Raw genomic sequence first — 21,898 nt, forward strand, 5'->3', positions numbered from 1 at the left:
CAAGAACTGTGCAGATAGAGCACAGCAGTGTATGTACAAGAACTGTGCAGATAGAGCACAGCAGTGTATGTACAAGAACTGTGCAGATAGAGCACAGCAGTGTATGTACAAGAACTGTGAGGAGAGAGCACAGCAGTGTATGTACAAGAACTGTGAGCAGAGAGCACAGCAGTGTATGTACAAGAACTGTGAGGAGAGAGCACAGCAGTGTATGTACAAGAACTGTGAGCAGAGAGAACAGCAGTGTATGTACAAGAACTGTGAGGAGAGTGAACAGCAGTGTATGTACAAGAACTGTGAGGAGAGAGCACAGCAGTGTATGTACAAGAACTGTGAGCAGAGAGCACAGCAGTGTATGTACAAGAACTGTGAGGAGAGAGCACAGCAGTGTATGTACAAGAACTGTGAGGAGAGTGAACAGCAGTGTATGTACAAGAACTGTGAGGAGAGAGCACAGCAGTGTATGTACAAGAACTGTGCAGATAGAGCACAGCAGTGTATGTACAAGAACTGTGCAGATAGAGCACAGCACTGTATGTACAAGAACTGTGAGGAGAGAGCACAGCAGTGTATGTACAAGAACTGTGCAGATAGAGCACAGCAGTGTATGTACAAGAACTGTGAGGAGAGAGCACAGCAGTGTATGTACAAGAACTGTGAGGAGAGAGCACAGCAGTGTATGTACAAGAACTGTGAGGAGAGAGCACAGCAGTGTATGTACAAGAACTGTGCAGATAGAGCACAGCAGTGTATGTACAAGAACTGTGAGGAGAGAGCACAGCAGTGTATGTACAAGAACTGTGCAGATAGAGAACAGCAGTGTATGTACAAGAACTGTGAGGAGAGTGAACAGCAGTGTATGTACAAGAACTGTGAGCAGAGAGCACAGCAGTGTATGCACAAGAACTGTGAGGAGAGAGCACAGCAGTGTATGTACAAGAACTGTGAGGAGAGAGCACAGCAGTGTATGTACAAGAACTGTGAGGAGAGAGCACAGCAGTGTATGTACAAGAACTGTGAGCAGAGAGAACAGCAGTGTATGTACAAGAACTGTGAGGAGAGTGAACAGCAGTGTATGTACAAGAACTGTGCAGATAGAGCACAGCAGTGTATGTACAAGAACTGTGAGCAGAGAGCGCAGCACTGTATGCACAAGAACTGTGAGAAGAGAGCACAGCAGTGTATGTACAAGAACTGTGAGCAGAGAGCACAGCAGTGTATGTACAAGAACTGTGAGCAGAGAGCGCAGCACTGTATGCACAAGAACTGTGAGAAGAGAGCACAGCAGTGTATGTACAAGAACTGTGCAGATAGAGCACAGCAGTGTATGTACAAGAACTGTGAGCAGAGTGAACAGCAGTGTATGTACAAGAACTGTGCAGATAGAGCACAGCAGTGTATGTACAAGAACTGTGAGCAGAGTGAACAGCAGTGTATGTACAAGAACTGTGAGGAGAGTGAACAGCAGTGTATGTACAAGAACTGTGCAGATAGAGCACAGCAGTGTATGTACAAGAACTGTGAGGAGAGAGCACAGCAGTGTATGTACAAGAACTGTGCAGATAGAGCACAGCAGTGTATGTACAAGAACTGTGCAGATAGAGCACAGCAGTGTATGTACAAGAACTGTGCAGATAGAGCACAGCAGTGTATGTACAAGAACTGTGAGGAGAGAGCACAGCAGTGTATGTACAAGAACTGTGAGGAGAGAGCACAGCAGTGTATGTACAAGAACTGTGAGGAGAGAGCACAGCAGTGTATGTACAAGAACTGTGCAGATAGAGCACAGCAGTGTATGTACAAGAACTGTGCAGATAGAGCACAGCAGTGTATGTACAAGAACTGTGCAGATAGAGCACAGCAGTGTATGTACAAGAACTGTGCAGATAGAGCACAGCACTGTATGTACAAGAACTGTGCAGATAGAGCACAACAGTGTATGTACAAGAACTGTGAGCAGAGAGCACAGCAGTGTATGTACAAGAACTGTGAGGAGAGAGCACAGCAGTGTATGTACAAGAACTGTGATGACAGAGCACAGCAGTGTATGTACAAGAACTGTGAGGAGAGTGAACAGCAGTGTATGTACAAGAACTGTGCAGATAGAGCACAGCAGTGTATGTACAAGAACTGTGAGGAGAGAGCACAGCAGTGTATGTACAAGAACTGTGCAGGTAGAGCACAGCAGTGTATGTACAAGAACTGTGAGGAGAGAGCACAGCAGTGTATGTACAAGAACTGTGAGGAGAGAGGACGGCATTGTGGAGAGATTCCTCGTCTCCTCTTCCACATGTATTCCTATCTCTCTGTACGACTTGTTCCTTTCCATAATTCTCTAGTCTGATGATAATGTATGAACAAGCCATACTTCCAGCTTTGTCACACAAATCAGAGGGCTGGTATTCCTCTACATCTACAGGAGCTAAAACAAAATTATGATATATGAAAGATCTTTTCTCATCTTTCTTGCCATAGCCTACAGAACTGCATTTAATGAAGCCCTTTTAGCAATCACTGGTACTGTGCCTACCGACCATGCTATTTTTCCTCATGATATTACATCCATATATATATATATATATATATATATTCCTACTAATGTTGTCATCCCAAAAGTTGGAAAACAAAAAGAATCAACCTGAAGGACTATCATATCTGTGTCCACACAAGGGCATAAAAGACAAGCTAATGTCCAGATGGCTAAAACATGGACAATCATGTGGTGGGAGAAATGGTATTTGAGAAATGCTGGAAGAAAATTTACATCAGTCTACAAAGACCACAAATGGAATGTACCTTTCTCAAGCTGAAATATATGCTATTTCAATGGCCACAGATTATATTCGAGACAAACAAACAAGTGAGAGCTCCTATGCCATCCTTGTAGACTTCAAAGCAGGCTTAATTCCCATCACAAACAGGAACAGAACGCAATGGTTTGCTGTTCCAATTGCATAGAAAACCATTCATCAAAAATTGGATGAAAGGAGAAGCAGGACTTTGAAGGAATGGAAGATCAGACTGTCTGGTCAGTTATCTAGGTACAGATACAATGACAAGATACAGGAACTTACAACATAGGTCAAATAGCAAAATGCTATTTATTCTCAGCATTTACCACAGACTTTGTGAATTCATCTGCTCGAGCAATTGCTTACAAACCATTTCTCCTTTGGATCATACTTCCACAAAATGAATATAATTACTTCACCACTCTGTGACAGTACAGAAAAATAAAGACAAATAGCTGACAACCTCATGACAGAATGCAATGGATTGTCCTACTCTTCCCCTATCTCAAGTGTTTAAACACCACATCAACACAGTCAACCTTTCAAACTTCACCAAAACGATCTTCCATACGCTTCAAGAATAACATAACAAATATAAATATCCCTAGGTATGCCAAAAGGTGAAACTCATAGTTCCCCTTTTATCTCATAAATAAGGAAGATGTACTGCTGGGTGATATCACATGTACATAATAGCAAGAATGGAATTTCCCTGTCCAGTTGTCATTAGTTCTCTTACACTTACTACTGATGTTAAAAATTAAATAATTGAAAAGGAGGTTCAACCTATTCAATACTTAAAAGAAGGAAATGCAGTAATCACATTCCTATTTAAATGGGACCGGTTTCGACCTTAGTCCAGGTCATCATCAGCCGTAAAAAGATGTACAATGTTTATGAATATTGGAGGTCAGTTTCACACTTTGATAGGCACAAAGACACGACACCACATTCTGTATGCACAAAGTCACAACACTATCAATTAATATACGATGTTCAAAAATAACTAGAAGTCGCAGACGAATAGATTTGTAGTAGAAAGCTGCCAGCTCCTGGTGATCAGCGCGGCACATTCAAGGTCATGTGCTGCGGTCGAACGCCAAAGTAGAGTGGAGAATGTTTTTGAAGGTCTAGAATTTGTCATGGTTGCGGGAAGTTAAGTACGTATATAAAAATATACGACGCAAATCAGAATAATTGAGTGAGTACTTGTACTCCTGCTAAGTTCTTGGAAAACAGTTGACATTGAAAAAAACAATTGTAGAGAGAAGAAAAAATGTAGTAAAAAGCGCAATATTGGAAAACAAATGAAAACTTATATGCACAGTGCGCTATTTTAAAATGAAAAATTTATAGGTTATGATTGAAGTAGTCGAAGTTGGTGCAAGACAAGAGTTAAAATTTGAAAGAGGAGAACCGAAATGAAGGTTTTTTTTTTTTTTTTATAGAGAAGGAAGAATAAATTAAACGAGGAAGAGTGATAGTGAAATAAGAGAAAGAATAAAAGAAATTGAAGTTAGATGGTAATGAGGAAGGATAAGATAGGGAAATGAAGGAGGGGTAGTTTAGGGTGGGTTAGGAGGGTGGGTTATTGGAGGTAGAAAATGTGGGTGGGAACTATGTAAGGCATGGAAAATAGAATTGGGGTTTTGGAATTTGGAATTTTTGAGAAGAAGAATTAGGAAGTCAAAAAGGATATTGGGTTTTTCAGAAATGTCGTTTAAATTGAAATTAGGGTTGAAGTACTGGTCAAGGTGGATAAAGCAATTTTCAGTAATGTTTAAGAGGGGGCCTTTGTTAATGATTTTAAGTATATTTAAGTCATTAAGTCAATACTGGTGAAACTATGCTTGGAGTTCTCCTCTTTCAAATTTTAACTCTTGTCTTGCACCAACTTTGACTACTTCAATCATAACCTAAAAATTTTTCATTTAAAAATAGCGCACTGTGCATATAAGTTTTCATTTGTTTTCCGATATTGCGCTTTTTACTACATTTTTTCTTCTCTCTACAATTGTTTTTTTCAATGTCAACTGTTTTCCAAGAACTTAGCAGGAGTACAAGCACTCACTCAATTATTCTGATTTGCGTCGTATATTTTTATATACGTACTTAACTTCCCGCAACCGTGACAAATTCTAGACCTTCAAAAACATTCTCCACTCTACTTTGGCGTTCGACTGCAGCGCATGACCTTGAATGTGCCGTGCTGATCACCAGGAGCTGGCGGCTTTCTACTACAAATCTATTCGTCTGCGACTTCTAGTTATTTTTGAACTTCGTATATTAATTGATAGTGTTGTGACTTTGTGCATACAGAATGTGGTGTCGTGTCTTTGTGCCTATCAAAGTGTGAAACTGACCTCCAATATTCATAAACATTGTACATCTTTTTACGGCTGATGATGACCTGGACTAAGGTCGAAACCGGTCCCATTTAAATAGGAATGTGATTACTGCATTTCCTTCTTTTAAGTATTGAATAGGTTGAACCTCCTTTTCAATTATTTAATTTTTAACATCAATAATTTCAATATGGAACAATGAAGTTTTTATCTTTAAATAAACACTTACTACTTTCATAGTTTCTGAAAAAGTAAGATGCCAGAATTTTGTCCCACAAGAGGACTTTTATGTGCCAGTATGAGGCTGGTATGTTGGAGCACCTTTAATATCACCAGACCCAGCAGTAATTGAATGTACCAACTTGAAATCTACCATCTGATCCACTCGGACTGACATTTTTACTGTCAAGATGAGGAGCTACTGAATTAAAAGCTGCATAGTAAGAAGATTACCAGAGATTATGCTGGACACAGAACAACACGTTTTCCTGCAAATTCTGCATTTCCACATTTACGTAATCATATAAATAATTTTACGTCAATTTAAGATGAATACAAAAAGGAATAATGTGGATCTAATATCTATTGATCTGGCAACTAACACTTTAAATACAGAAGCCAATCGCCGTCCAATTAAACTCTATAATAAACCTAATACAGGCCTTAAGAACAGATAGCCACACATCCTCAACAACATATACAAGTAGAGTTATGTAACCAGTCAAACTTAGCCAACAACAAACAGTTAAATTCTAATCATTATAAAGTCATCTAGAATAATACTTACAAGTGAAGTATTTACACTTTCCTCATGACAGGCTGGTTCCTCTTTGATCTGCACTTGCGAGTCCATTTCACAAGACATATGAAGATTTAGATAGTGATGGGGATGTAAATTAATTCTCTTGACTCTGCACTGTAATACAAGTCAAAAATATTTTACATTATTATTGATATTGTTGTTTGGCTCTAACCAACAGCTATAGACTGGCAGAGTGAAGCTCGAAACTTGTCATCCACTGTATGTTACTGTGTTCAATGAAGATGTTTTTATACAGAGTTCATATTACTTCCTTACAAACTAGTGTGACAGAATGGTCAGCGTTTGGGTGCAGAAGAAAATGAGGCAATATGAAATGTGCTCACATAAATGAGTTGTCTACATATTAATGTAATTAAATTCACTACTAAGATGCCAAATCATATAAGAAATATTGAAAATCAAGACATTTGAGAAGTGGTCCTGGTGTCAAGTTGTAACAATCACTTGGACAGATAGAAAATATCTGAATGTTTATATAAACTGTACGAGGGATGCCAAAAGTACTCAGTTCATGGACATGAAGATGACACACACTGCCACATAGCTGTTGTTGAAAACAGTGAGCGTGATTATTTTCTTTCTTACTCATCTCTCACATTAACATCACAAAATATTATTGAGTACATCTCAGGATTTGCAGTAAAGAAATTAGTCAATTCTCTACAATGTGATGGGAGCAGTTGTGCAAAAGAAAGATCCTCTTCATTTATTCCTTTTAAAAATATGGGTAATCTGTATGTTTCTGCAAATGTTGATGTTCATGTGTGCAAATGTACTGAGATGTATTTCAGAGAGAATACATGTAATGGGTTAAGCTCAATCAGGAAACGGAACATATCTAATGAAGTCACAGCTCAACTGTATGAAACAAATGTGTTTCCAAGTTTAAGCTCACCTGCTCTAGATTTAATCCCAATGGACACACATGTTTATCAACTTTTTCACGTAACCTCATGAGTGTATTTGAAAATATGACTGAATCACACTGTAAGAGTTCCTGAATAGAAACACATTTGACCACAGATCAGTTGGCTACTGTTGACCATTTGTAAATTGATAGTGTTTTCATGTCCTATATCATGAACCATGGCCAACAGCTGAATGCTCTAGTAAGTGGTCCTGAGAGACCAGAAACAAATTGCTATGGAAAAGGAGCGAGCATCAGAGATATATTCTAAGTGAAGGCCCACCATGTGCTCACAGGTGGAGAGATCCCCACTCAGAATGTGTGTGAGTGCTACACAGAATTTACTGAGATTGAAAAGTTTTAAGGGCAGTAACAGAGTCTCACCTCCATTTGACAGTCAAGGGCCCCCTTGGAAACAATTTGGCAAACATAATTTAATTCACTGGAGAGCTATCAATATTAATAGGGCTTATTAAGGAAAGGAAGTAGAACTGGCTGAGTCAGGATGTGCATAGGAGTGTGAGGAGTTTATGATATTCAGGAAAGGGGAGATAAAGAAGAGATAGGAGACTATAGTTTTCTTAACAGGTGCTAAAAAGGGAAAGGCAGAGTATGGAGTATGACTGATCATAAGGAATGCTACAATAGTTTCTGTTAGACATGTAAAAGGGCAATGATGTGGCCACTTGGAGGAATTATAATGAGAAATGTCTCAGTGAAAGTGCAGATGAGAAATAAGTATATCTAGGCCTAGGATAGGGAAAGTGAAATGTGTTTGGAGATGAACAAGGGTATAGATTCTCCAGGATGAGGAAATAAAAAAGTTCATGGATATGATTAGGGACAAGTACAAAAAAACTAGTTATTCCAAATTAATTACCTAAAAGTATAACAGGATAATTCTGAATCTAACTTCTCAATTTTCTTCAGATTTTTAACAAACTTCATATCATATCATCAAGTTTTAAGATGCTAAGTCCTTTTGTACCATTTTCAAATTTTAAGTCTAGCCAGCAGATTACCCTCCATCCACTCTTCTTGACCATCTGCTTGGATATGTGACATAATCCCCATCTCTTCTTCCCATAAAATTTAACCAAATTGAACTCTCACCAATTCGATTCTGCATCTCTTTATTTGTGATTCAATCTCACCTTCAGCATTCTTCTGTAACACTACATTTTGAAAGCTTCTATTCTCCATCTTTCACTTCCATACAACGCCACACTCCAGTCAATCCCTATATCAGTGGTCAATGTGAGTGAATTTTCTTTCTTAAGAAAAGCCTTCTTTCCTTGCATTTTATGTCCTCCCTACTTCTGCCATTGTTAGTTATTTTACTACCTAAGTAACAATATTCATCTCCTTCCTTTACAACTTCATTTCCTAATTTAATATTTCCTGCATCACCAACTTCTTTCAATTTATTTATTTATTTTCATCTTGTACTCCTTACTTAAGACTCTGTTCATACCATTCAGCAATTTCTTCAGATCTCCTGCAGTCTCAGATAAAATAACAACATAATTAGCAAATCCCAGGGTTTTGATTTCCTCTCGTTGGATTGAGATTCACTTCCCAAATTCCTCTTTGATTTCCTTTACTGCCTGTTCTCTATATACACTGAAAAGTTGGGGGGGAAAGTGCAGCTTTGCCTCACTCCTTTCTGGATTCCTGCTTCTATTACAAAGCCCTTGATTCTTATCACTGCAGACTGGTTTTTATACATATTGTAGATAAATCTTCGTTCTCCATATCTGATCACGATCCCCTTCAGAATCTCAAATAGCTTGGTCCAATCAACATTAACGAACGGCTTTTCAAGATGTACGAACGTCATGTATGTATGCTTGTCTTTCTTAATTCAATCCTCTAAGATCAGACATAAAGTCAGGATTGCTTCATATGTTTCTACATTTCTTCTGAAGCCAAACTGATCCTCTCACAAATCAGTTTCAACTTCTCTTTCCATTCTTCTGTAAATACTATATGTTAAAATTTTGCAAGCATGAGATACTAAACAGATGGTGCGGTAGTTTTCACAATTGTCAGGACCAGCTTTCTTGGATAAGTATAGAAACATTCTGCCAAAACTCGGATGGCACTTCTCCTGTCTCATACATCTTACACACTAAATGGAACCTTGCCATGCTGCTTTCTCCTAAGGCAGTTAGTAATTCAGAAGGAATGTCACCAATTCCAGGTGCCTTGTTCCTATGCAGGTCTCTCAAAGCTCTGTCAAATTCTGACCTTAAAATTGGGTCTCCCATTTTATCGGCATCAACAGCCTCTTCTGTTCCAGAACCAAATCACCTATGTCTTTACCCTGATACAACTGTTGGATATGTTCCTGCCTCACCTTCTTTCCCTAGAAGTGGTTTTCCATCTGTGCTCTTAATATTCATACACCTAGTTTTCCTTTCTCCAAAGGTTTACTTGACTTTTCTGTATGCAGCATCTACCTTTCCTACAACCTCAACATTCTTGCACAGCTCCTTTAGCCATTCTTCCTTAGCTCTTCTGCACTTTCTGTCCACTTCATTCTCTAATCGCATCTATTCCTTTTTCTCTCTTCATTTTTTGCATTCTTGTACTTTCGTCATTCATCAATCTGGTCTGGTATCTCCTGAGTTATCTATTGATTCTTAGGTGATCTTCCTTTTCTTCCTATCATTTCTTCAGCAGCCCTGGAGACCTCATTCTTCATGACTGTTCGTTCTTCCTCCATTGTGTTTCTTTTAGCCTTTTCATTTAGTCCCTGTGCAACATGTTCCTTGAAACAATCCCTCAAACTCTTTTATTTCAACTTGTCTATATCCCACCTCCTTGCATTCCTTCCTTTCTTCAATTTCTTCAACTTCAAATGGCATTTCATGACCAACAAGTTGTGGTCAGAGTCCACGTCTGCTCCTAGGAAAGTTTTGCAATCCAACATCTGGTTTCTGAATCTCTTCCTAATCATAATGAAGTCTATTAGATACCTTCCAGTGTCTCCAGGTCTCGTCCACGTATTCAGGCGTCTTTTGTGGTTTTTGAACCAAGTATTAGCAATGACTAAATTATGATCAGTGCAGAATTCAACCAGCCGACAATTAGATTCTTGTCACCTTTCACATATTGTACTAAATCTCGTATCACTTGATATACTCTTGATTTCTTCATCATCTTTTGAACTGAAATGAAAATGAAATGGCGTATGGCTTTTAGTGCCGGGAGTGTCCGAGGACATTTTCGGCTCGCCAGGTGCAGGTCTTTCAATTTGACTCCCGTAGGCGACCTGCGCGTCGTGGTGAGGATGAAATGATGATGAAAACAACACATACACCCAGCCAGCGAAATTAACCAATGATGGTTAAAATTCCCGACCCTGCTGGGAATCGAACCCGGGACCACTGTGACCAAAGGCCAGCATGCTAACCATTTAGCCATGGAGAGTCAGCATCTGTTGAACTAATAGGCATATAGACCTGCACAACTGTGGTGGGCACTAGTTCGGTGTCTATCTTATCAACAATAATCTTTTCACTATGCTGGTCATAGTAGCTTACCTGCTGCCCTATTTACTTATTCACTGCTAAACCAACTTCTACATTTCCTGTTTGATTTTGTGTTAATTATTCTGTAGTCGCCTGACCAAAAATCGTGCTCTTCTTGCCAACATACCTCACTTATACCAACTACATCTAACTTTAGTCTATCCATCTCCCTTTTAAGATTCTCTAACCTACCGCAACGATTCAAACTCGTAACATTCCATGCTCAGACTCATGGAATGGCAGTATCCATCTTCCTGATGATTGTCCCCTCTCGTGTAGTTCCCACCCAGAGATTAGAATGGGGGACTACTTTACCTCCTCCTGGGAGGAAGCCATCATTAGTACATTCATACAAAGGGTTAGTGAGTTAGTTATGGCTGTAGTTACCCTCTGATTTCAGCCATGTAGCAGTACCAACACAACTACGCCATGTTGAGTATTATTACAAGGCCATATCTGATGATGCTTGTTGATTTAAGGGGCCTAACATCAAAGGTAATCATCCCAAGGCCATATCAGTCAATCATCTAGAATGCCACCCTTTTAACTTCCGAAAAGCTGCTACCCCCCTTTTAATGAACCATTCGTTAGTGTGGTCTCTCTACAGATACCCATCCGATATGGTTGCACCTGCGGTTCGGCTATCTGCTTCACTGGGACATGCAAGGCTCCCCACTACCGCAAGGTCACATGCTTTGCACGGAAAATAAATTACGCAAAATAACTATGCATGTGGAGTTATTTACTGCTGCCTAGATGTAACTAATTTGGAATAACCGTGTAGACAGTTACAGGTTCACGATGTAAACAAGAGAATGGATAGCATAGAGGGATGCTGTAGCAGAAACAGCAAGGGAGTGCCTAGGAAGAACTGTGTGTAAAGATTGGGGAAAAGCAAACCTCTAGGTGGAATTATGAAGTCAGGACAGCATATCCGGAATAATCCAAACAAGGACTGGTGAACACAACAAACTGCACATACAGTAGATAAACAGAACAGAATGAATCATACCGGGTGTTTCCTCCTGGGAGTTTAAACTTGTCAACTGCTTTGTCTCGCATTCGTATTTACAACTAACATTCATCCAAGATTGCACGTACTGTGCTGTTCATTTCCTGCAAGGAAAGCCTCATTACTAGGAAGTCATGATGCAGGTTTGTTAACTTTGGCTCTGTTTTATCGTATTTACGTTGTCCCATTACAAAATATGCTGACAGACGCATTTATTGCTCAGTATTATTCAGAGAAGTACAGTACAACACTATGGAGCGGTACCGGTACAGTTTCGCAAAACTCACTGACATGCACCTTGTGCATGGGGAAGTACATTGCAATGCTCTCGCTGCTGATCTCCTAACAGGCATCACTGTCACAACTGTTTATTTCTCTCGATCGACAAACGCGGGAGACTGATCGATTGGAAAGAAGAAACGAGGGACCAGGCAACATGAGGACCACTCGCACGCCCAAGGTGCTGGAGCGGACCCCACTACAAATATTCGTCGTATTGCATGTGAAGTGAGCGTTGCATGCACTTGCGTGTGGAGACTACTCCACAAACAACAATTACACTCATATCATCCAATGCTTGAGATTGACTTTGCACCAAGGGTCGCATTGTGCCAATTGTTGGTCCAACAATGGATTGAGCAACCACATTTCATCCAAACCATGCTTTTTACTGACAAGGCCTCATTTGTTCATGATGGTATCTCGAACAGCAGGAATAGCCATGTATGGGCTGTGGAAAACCCTCACACTGCAGTAGAGTCACACCATCAAGTACGTTTTGCTGTGAATATCTGGGTCAGCATTGTAGGCGACAATCTCATTAAGCCATATCTTCTACCTGGCTGTTTGAATGGTCACCGGTACTTGAGGTTCTTGCAAAGAGTTCTACCTCAGTTGTTGGACGACGTACACTTGGTTGTACAACATGACGGTGCACCGCATCAGTCTGCAACCATCCAAATGCTGTATTCCCTGGGCGCTGGATTGGAAGAGGAGGTCCTACTGCATAGCCTGCGAGGTCACCCGACCTGACTCTCCCTGACTGTTTCCTATGGGGATATCTAGTCAATGGTGTATGAGACCCCAGTGGATATGGAGATGGAATTAGTTATCTGAATTGTAGCTGCTTGTGAAGTGACTCGAAGCACACCAAGGATATTTGACAGGGTGCGTCAGAATCCTGTTCGCCTATGTCATGCTTGCACTGAGGTTGACGGCCGTCAGATTCAGCACATTTCATATGATACAGTGCAAATGGTATGTTCACAGTGTCAGTGATGGTATCTGCAGTTTACACAGTGCAACCTTGCCAATTAGTAAACAAAACATCCAAATGAAAAGCACAAACATCAAGAAGAAAACAAGCACAATACTTACCGTAAGGGCAGTAGCATAAAATATGAAGCGTGGAGGGCAAAGGTGAGAATTAAAAGGCCAGGGTCTTACATAACTTTGACAGGTTGCCAGGTAAATATTGCTAGCTACTAAATGACACACGAGATAAATTTAAAATGAAGAAAATTTACTATGTAAATTTAATTTGAAAATGGTATAAAATAAGAACAATAAATATATATATTTCTTTTTCCAAAAATTTAAAATGCAATTAAACTAAATGAGAGAAACAGTATTTTAAAATAAAATTGAAATTAAGATGAAATGAAGCTTACATTAAATTAACATTTGCTTCCACCAAAATCAAAGTTTGAAATTCATAACTAACTCGTTACCTTATGTACAGAAAGATTAAAAATTAAATCTTAAAATTTGCTTGCAACCGATATGCGGGCCCGCGATATAAAATCTGTTTCAAACTGAAATTTGCTACACTACAAATAAGAGGACACACGCCCCCCCCCCAAAAAAAAAACACACCAAGGAGTATAATAATAAAACATCAGTGGCTCCAACCGCGAATAAAAAAATTACACAATCAAAGGAAACCAGATTAAATAATAATAAACAAGGTGGATAATGATCCCAACCAAATAAGAAAATATCAAAGGAAAAGATACACAGTGCGTGCCCACACAACAACAGAACACGAAGCACACACCCCCGGAGCAACATTTACGGACGCCAAGCCATCATCTCATAATAATCATCAAAGCCACCAAAATTAATAACGTGTCATCAGAGAAGATAAAAAAAGATGACCATTACGTAATAATCCACAAAAGCAAGGAACTCAAACAATGGATAGATGTGACAAGTAAACGTTAAGAGAATGGCATACATTAAATTAAATGTTGACCAGCAAATTTCAATTTTTCACAGATTTGACCTTACTAAAAATCATAATAATAATAATAATAATAATAATAATATTATTATTACTCCCATGGGTTATAGTAGGAAATTACATTTACCTATTTTTAAACGGTACGCCAACAGCTTAGATAATTTTGAATGGAGGGGGCTTTGGATAACGCTAAGATGCACACATGAGGCGTCATTTAATTAACGTCCCGACAATGCAAATAACGATCTCATACAAATTACAAATTGTCAGCCAGCAAACGCAAAAGCAACACAGTAGGAAGGCAATTCCAAACAAAGAAGAAAAATAGGGAGGAAAATACACATAGAAATGGGAAGGCAAACAAGATACGAACCACAACACAGTAAATTTAAACAACACCCACGAACTACAGCCTCATACACGCATACCTAGCGATTCCAAGTTCCCGTAAAACTTTGTTACATACTTTTACAAATTTAAATCCTATGCGTTACAGTAAATTTTGTTACCAGACGTTTACAGTTTTTTTATTAACAAACAGACGTTTCGAAGATGTGCTCCTTGGCCGCACGAGGTCACTTTAATAATATATGCTTTACAGTACTTACTAGGGTAGAGTTAAGATATCCTACTTACAACACATTTTGCACATCCCACCTAGTTAACGGTAAACACTCATATGAAGTTTTCTTCTTACACCAATAACAAGGAATTAAGGCTGGAGCACACTGAGAAATATTTAAAAAAATTAAAGGGCATAGCCCTGAGGTTAATGAAGTTATCCTCCAGAGTCAAGCTCCATTATTAAAGCGCTGCAATCCCGCAACAATGTCACTTCAGCAGCTCGGCTTAACGTAGCCATGTTGCATACTCAACCACAAGAGAGCGACTGGGCTCTCTCACAGAGAAGGCGGAAGTGGCAAAATTCCCATGATTCAAAGCCCGCACCACGAAGGCGCGCAGAAATCAAACGGCAATTCAGCGAATCACATTAGTCCAGCCAAATGCCCAGCAAATACGTAACAATTAGGGATGTAGTTTTGAATTAAAAGCTGATGGTAAATTCCACAGTTAGGCAGCAGTTCCAACAATGGCCGATAATGTAGATAACGCCTCGATACGCAAGCAGACATGCCAGATAAATAAAAATAAAAAATCTCGTAAATGTTTTGATGTTATAATTCAGTTATGTCCAATAAATATTAGTTCTCATTTTCACGTCACACACAGTAATGTGATTGTATTCTATTATCTCCTTAAGCTCGCTTCTATGACTACAGGCTGCCTGCCTCAAATTGTTCAGTGGAGTGTACTCTATGTCCTGTTAAATGTTTGCACACACTTACGGAAACACCCTGCATAAGTCTTGATTACAAGAATACATGGAAAGGTTTTGCTAATAACCTGGAAAGGCTACGTCAAAGACCAAGAAAACCTTCCCGGATAGTAATAAAGAATCTTAGAAAAGAAGGAAAACAGGAAATGATTAGTGTTCTGGCCAAATACGGTGTAAACATTAAAAATTTCCAGGGAATCAATGAAAAGAAATCTTTCTGTTGACATCACGAACTAAGCTCACGGGAAGGATGACAAATGAGGTTAGTGAAATTATGGTTGAGGAAGTGGAAATGATGGCAAATAAACTCCAATGCCATAAAGTAGCTGGAATACATGGTGAAATATAGTGGGAAGGTAGGGATGAAATACCTTCATAGTGTAATACGATCGGCAAACAATGTAGGTAAGTTACCTTCTGATTGGACAAAAGCAGAACTTCATCCTGTCTACAAGCAAGGAAACAGGAAGAATTTTAACAACTATTGAGATATCTAATTGATCGGTATACCAGGCAAAGTGTTAACTTGCATTTCGAAAGGGAGGGTACGACCAGTGGCTGAGAGAAAGTTGAATGAAAACCAGTGCAGCTTCAGATGATAGAGGGGCTATCAGGATCAGATTTTCAGTATATGTTTGGTAAATGAAAAATGCTACCAAAATAATAGACAGTCATGTTTTGTAGATCTAGAAACAGAGCACCAAGGGAAAAGAGGGACATTGGGATTAAGTGTATATTATTAAAAGCAATCAAAGGCATTTACAATGACCTGCAGTGAGAATTGATGGTAGAATGAGTTCCTGGATTAAAATCCTTAATGGGATTAGACAAGGCATCTTTCACTTTTGTTGTTCATGATTTATACAGATCATCCACTGGAGGGGAGGGTTTCAGTTGGCCTATGCCAATGACCTCATGATAATAGCAGTCTGCAACCTCACTTGAAAATAGGTGAAATGAGCCTTTTAGCAAGAGAGGCAGTTGTGATCAACAGCATTCTGTAAGAAACAATCTTGTCAGGGAGTGAAAGCTCGATGGACTCAGTATATCTTATTCTTAATTCGGAAGTAACAGACATAACAGTAGTGAGAATGATGGCTAGTACCAAAACACGGGAACTTTCAAAAGTAAAAAGTCTGAGAAATGTTGCAGCAAATCGCAACATATTAGGACACATCACTGATGGCAGAACATGTACTAATTCATTATAATTTAATACATTAACAATTCTACTTGGCCTACATATATATATTTTTCATCATTTATATGTGAATACTAAATACAGGATATACCTGAACTGTTACATGTAATAAATATCATTTTTGGTCCGTATTGATGATATTAGATTGAAATAATAACATTAAGTTATTTATTAGACCACCTAATCAATACAAAATCGTCTTGGATGATTTACATAAATTTGTTAGCTAATAGTGGGACATGTTTCGCCTTCTCTGAAGGCATCATCAGCCATAGTCTTAACCTTAAATTAAAAATAAGCGTCTAAATAACATGTAGTGATGAAATGAATTTTAAAATCTTGAAGAGATTTGAAGTAAAATAACATTAAAAATAACAATGATGGTTTGAAAATACAATGTGATGAGATACAATAGTGGAAGTATTAACAAAATTAACCTTAGAAGGCTGCTAAAATAAGTACAATGGAATAAAACAGATTGTTAAACAACAAGTAGTAAGACTGCATAAAAGTAAAGTTGATAGTAATGGCGGTTATAATTAGACGATGGCGAAAAATCTTATATAATCAAAGTAAAGAGGAGAGAGTAAAAGTCAAAGTTAGTCGGGAGATCCGAAGTTCATCATGATCTTGAAGATAAAAGACGAAAGTCAGATGCATATGGTGAAGTTGTAGAACATGTTGAGGATATGAAGTTGGTGAATAGAAGTTGAAGAACAGTTTCAAATAGGATCACTATGGATCACTTTGATTATATAAGATTTTTCGCCATCGTCTAATTATAACCGCCATTACTATCAACTTTACTTTTATGCAGTCTTACTACTTGTTGTTTAACAATCTGTTTTATTCCATTGTACTTATTTTAGCAGCCTTCTAAGGTTAATTTTTTTAATACTTCCACTATTGTATCTCATCACATTGTATTTTCAAACCATCATTGTTATTTTTAATGTTATTTTACTTCAAATCTCTTCAAGATTTTAAAATTCATTTCATCACTACATGTTATTTAGACGCTTATTTTTAATTTAAGGTTAAGACTATGGCTGATGATGCCTTCAGAGAAGGCGAAACATGTCCCACTATTAGCTAACAAATTTATGTAAATCATCCAAGACGATTTTGTATTGATTAGGTGGTCTAATAAATAACTTAATGTTATTATTTCAATACCTGAACTGTACGAACATGGAACTTCTCATCCTTCAACATGGTGGTCACATTACGACTAATTGTTGTTCAACACACCAGTAGCTGACTTAGTCCTCTTCAGAAACTCAGAACTAAATTTTTGTTCAAAGCTGAACTGGTTTCAAGGTTAAAAGTTTCTCCGAAGTTTGTTCAGACAGCAAGGATATGAACTGTGGTTTTGTCTTTGTGACTCTGCTAAAAATCCTTTCACATTCTGCATTGCTATGTGGAATTGATAAAATAGCAAGCATCACATTAGAGAGTCTGTCATAATTAAGTACACCATCAGCTGATTTCATCTGACCCACCAATGCCTATTGAACATCAATTCTTCCTCTTGCCACGGCTGTTTCTTCGAGCTGATAGTTACAGAACTGGGAGTACAGAACATCAGTTTATTTATCTAAATGTTCCGTTTCACTAGTCAAAATGTTCGGACACTTGTTAATGACAAATCTAAGGTTAGAAAATGTTGTCTTAGTTATAGCATAAATATTTGCAACTTCTGCATTAATTAAAACTCATCTTTGAACGGAAATTTGTGAACCATGTAGTCACATGATGAAGAGAAACACAATGCACTTTTCCCCAGACTTCAAAGTATTCACCAAAACAAACGCAGAGTTCCCTATCATCAGATCACAATCACCCTTTTGATTTGCTGGAGTATGATAATCTACATCAAGGAGAGAGGAGGAGCTTTCAATAACATGTGGTTTCACAAATCTTGCCGTCACATTCTTCAATAGTTCCTCCAAAACTGACTTCAATAAGTGGATGAGCAGCATACTTGAGCTACGTTTGGATTACAGTTAAAATTGAAATAACTGATAAAGAGATTCAACCTATTCAATACAAAAGAATAAGAAATGTAGTGAATTACATTCCCATTTAATAATAAGTAGAAATGGTACTGGTTTCGACCCTAATACAGGTCATCATCAGCCGATTAACACATGAAAAACAATGTATAGGATCAGTAGAAGAGGCGATATAAAAATGAACAGGGGGTAGACACTGTAAAACTTAGAAGAAGTAAAATGCAAGTCACTCATAAGAAAACAGTGCGCAATTCTCTGAGCGGCAGCGTGGCACACGCAGCGCTAGGCAAAGTCCCACAATGTTTACAAATAGCAGAGAATGGTTAAATGAGCCAGTTTTTAAATACTGTCAGGCATAGTCACATCACAATCGAACAAGATATCCATAAAACTTGAGAGAAAAAGGCAAAAAGATTTATGAAAATTTGATGAAAAGAACATGAAAAGTCGTTCTTCACGTGACAACGCATGGCTCTTAGTGTCATCAGTAGTTTCATTTTTTTAAGTGAAACTGACGACTGGGTTTTCCTTTTAACTGAGGAGTGAGGTGAAATGTCTGACAATCCTTCATCTATTCAGATGAACAAGACACATCTGCAATTAAACTGTGCTTAGGAATTTTGTAAGTCTTCAAAATTACCATCTGAGAATCCTTACTCACAAAGTAACCAAAGGATCCCACTGCAGCAAAATCCTATCTAAGCACCTTCTTAGTGATAACCATCGAGTAGGCACATGCTTCAGTATTCTCTGTCTTGTGTAAAGTCTGAAATTCTCTGAACATTTCTTTCCCCTTTGCACTCCTTTCCAGATAATAAAATATATCAATTATACTTTCATCTACATTTACGGGCAAGCACGCCGTACCCTTCTCTGCAGCAAGATGGTGACCAGAGCAGCCTACGATTATTGTGTTACTATTTTTCCGCTTCAAACATTCTGCTACACAATTCTTTAATCCTACCATTACTGGAGCATTATCAGCACCAAGAACTAGGCAGTTTTTTAACGGAATGCATAGTTCCGGAAAAGTTGAGAGCAAAAGATTGGCAATGTTAGCTCCAGTAGCATCTCCTTCTAAATTAGGCACAGAGAGTAGACAACTCTGAATGTCATTGAGCTCAGGCCTAAAAAATGGGATATATTTTCAAGTCTCTTTTATTGCTACCATCAGTAGCAACAGAAAATGCATTCACCTTCAAATGTGATACAATTTTTGCCCTTTCTTCCATGCACATTTCTGTAATGATAGCCGCTTTTTTCATTCTAGCACACCCATATCGTTCAGCAATTTCCCCTCGAGGAAACATTTTGTGAAACAAAGGTCCCGCATGATCGGCACAATTTAGAGGAAGGTTATGTTCTACTATAAATGGCGTCAATAACGCATCGGCATTTGTCACAGGATTTACATCTTGGTTTTTACTTGAAGAGTTCAGTTTCTGGTTTCTTTCTACACCCTGGACACTCTCCTTATGTCTTTCATTTGCATATGCTTGAGTATATCGCACTTCCCGCCATGCGCAACTTACATATAGTACAGAATGTGAAGATTGGTCCCTTCCTGGATTCACTCAAACACGGAAACTCTTCCCTGTAAGCACTTTTAAACTTTTTTGACATTTTTGCCAAAACAAATATTATGACACAACACGAGCACTTCTGTAGGTCTTGGCCCAGGTAGAATGACTATGGCGTACTACTTCCGAGGTTAGGTTACTCACTTGCAGAAAGAACAGGGGAACATGACTTGCCACCATGCCCCATAATGCCATCTGGTAACATTATCAGAACTACTATCGACCAGCCATACTCAGCCATATATCGATAGAACGAGGAAATCTTAAGGAAAATTACCGACACTGCTCTGTAAATAGGGAGATCGGTCATGGCGATCGGGAGATCGGGAGGAACGATTCAAAATTGGGAGTCTCCCACTCAAACCGGGAGACTTAGCATGTCTACAGGAGGGTATTGGAATAAGGAGACAAAGGCTAAGTTGGAATGTACCTGTTGGATCAAGCAGTAGGCATAAACCGGCTTTGGCTTTTGAGTCATATGATGCATATGTAGGACTCGATACGTAGGAGAAAACGGAGTCTGTTATCGAGGGTAAGAAATGTAGAGAGAGACCACGCGAGCTACGGCTAGACTCAGCTTCTACTGATTTAAGGATAAGATCAATCAATCAATCAATCAATCAATCAATCAATCAATCAATCAATCAATCAATGCTGACCTGGATTTAGGGCAGTCGCCCAGGTGGCAGATTCCCTATCTGTTGTTTTCCTAGCCTTTTCTTAAATGATTTCAAAGAAATTGGAAATTTATTGAACATCTCCCTTGGTAAGTTATTCCAATCCCTAACTCCCCTTCCTATAAATGAATATTTGCCCCAATTTGTCCTCTTGAATTCCAAATTTATCTTCATATTATGATCCTTCCTACTTTCAAAAACACCACACAAATTCATTCGTCTACTAATGTCATTCCATGCCATCCCTCCACTGACAACTCGAAACATGCCACTTATATCACAAATATTATTATAATATTTATAGATCCACCTGTTCAATACAATACAATACAATACAATACAATACAATACAATACACTATTTCATGTGGTTAAAATATATACATAATACATAAAAGTCATAGGTACATGTTTCACCTTTCTTTTTACGGGCATAATCAGCCTATATCAATCTTAAAAATTAATGGATATGGGATCCTTCTAATCTTATAGACTATAGAGTAGAAAGTTGGACAATGATTTCATAAAATGTCATACTGTAACATCTAAAATAGGGATGTTGCACAGAAAATATGTTTAAAATATTGTGAATTAACAGATTTTGAGGATTATAACGTGGATAATCATGAATATTTGAGCGTTTAAAACCAAAATGGATACTCTTCTTATACAACATTAGGACTGTGACGGCCTTGAGTGTAAAAGCACAATCATCCAAGGGGGGTGTTTGTTCACACTAGTGAAACTCACAACCTGATGTTTCACACCATTTACTCTTACACCTTTGTCTGCTGTCAACCTCAAAACGTTATCAAGGTCTTTGTGCAGTTGCTCACAATCCTGCTGTTACCCGCTACAATCATATTCCATCAGTGTCGTTTCTCACAAAGCTGATTAACTTACGAACAATTCTGCATCTGCTTCAGTGACCAAGTATCTACACCCCTACCTCTAGCAGGTGTATACATTCCATACTGCTCACCTGGTTGTCATATACACAAGAGTATAGTGAACAGGTCTCTACACTCCTACCCATAGCAGCTCCATACACTCCGTACTGATCACTAAAGACCACAGTATCATCTAAAATAGAGTACAGTGACCAAGTATCTACACCCCTAAACTAGCAGGTGTATATATTCTCTACTGCTCACCTGGTTGTCATATACACAAGAGTATAGTGAACAGATCTCTACACTCCTACCCATAACAGCTCCATACACTCCGTACTGATCACTAAAGACCACAGTATCATCTAAAATAGAGTACAGTGACCAAGTATCTACACCCCTAGCTCTAACAGGTGTATATATTCTCTACTGCTCACCTGGTTGTCATATACACAAGAGTATAGTGAACAGATCTCTACACTCCTACCCATAGCAGCTCCATACACTCCGTACTGATCACTAAAGACCACAGTATCATCTAAA

At 38.5% G+C, this 21,898-nt stretch overlaps 1 long non-coding RNA gene across 1 annotated transcript in view; it reads right to left on the minus strand.

Annotated features, from left to right (window-relative positions):
* Nucleotides 1-21,898, minus strand: part of LOC136866903 (uncharacterized) — a 61,875-nt gene that overhangs the window by 31,061 nt on the left and 8,916 nt on the right. Inside the window, exon 2 of the long non-coding RNA XR_010859577.2 lies at nt 5,925-6,053. This is a non-coding gene — a long non-coding RNA (uncharacterized lncRNA). The remainder of the gene's footprint in view (nt 1-5,924; nt 6,054-21,898) is intronic.

Source organism: Anabrus simplex, chromosome 3, assembly GCF_040414725.1.
Source record: "Anabrus simplex isolate iqAnaSimp1 chromosome 3, ASM4041472v1, whole genome shotgun sequence".
Taxonomy (NCBI): domain Eukaryota; kingdom Metazoa; phylum Arthropoda; class Insecta; order Orthoptera; family Tettigoniidae; genus Anabrus; species Anabrus simplex.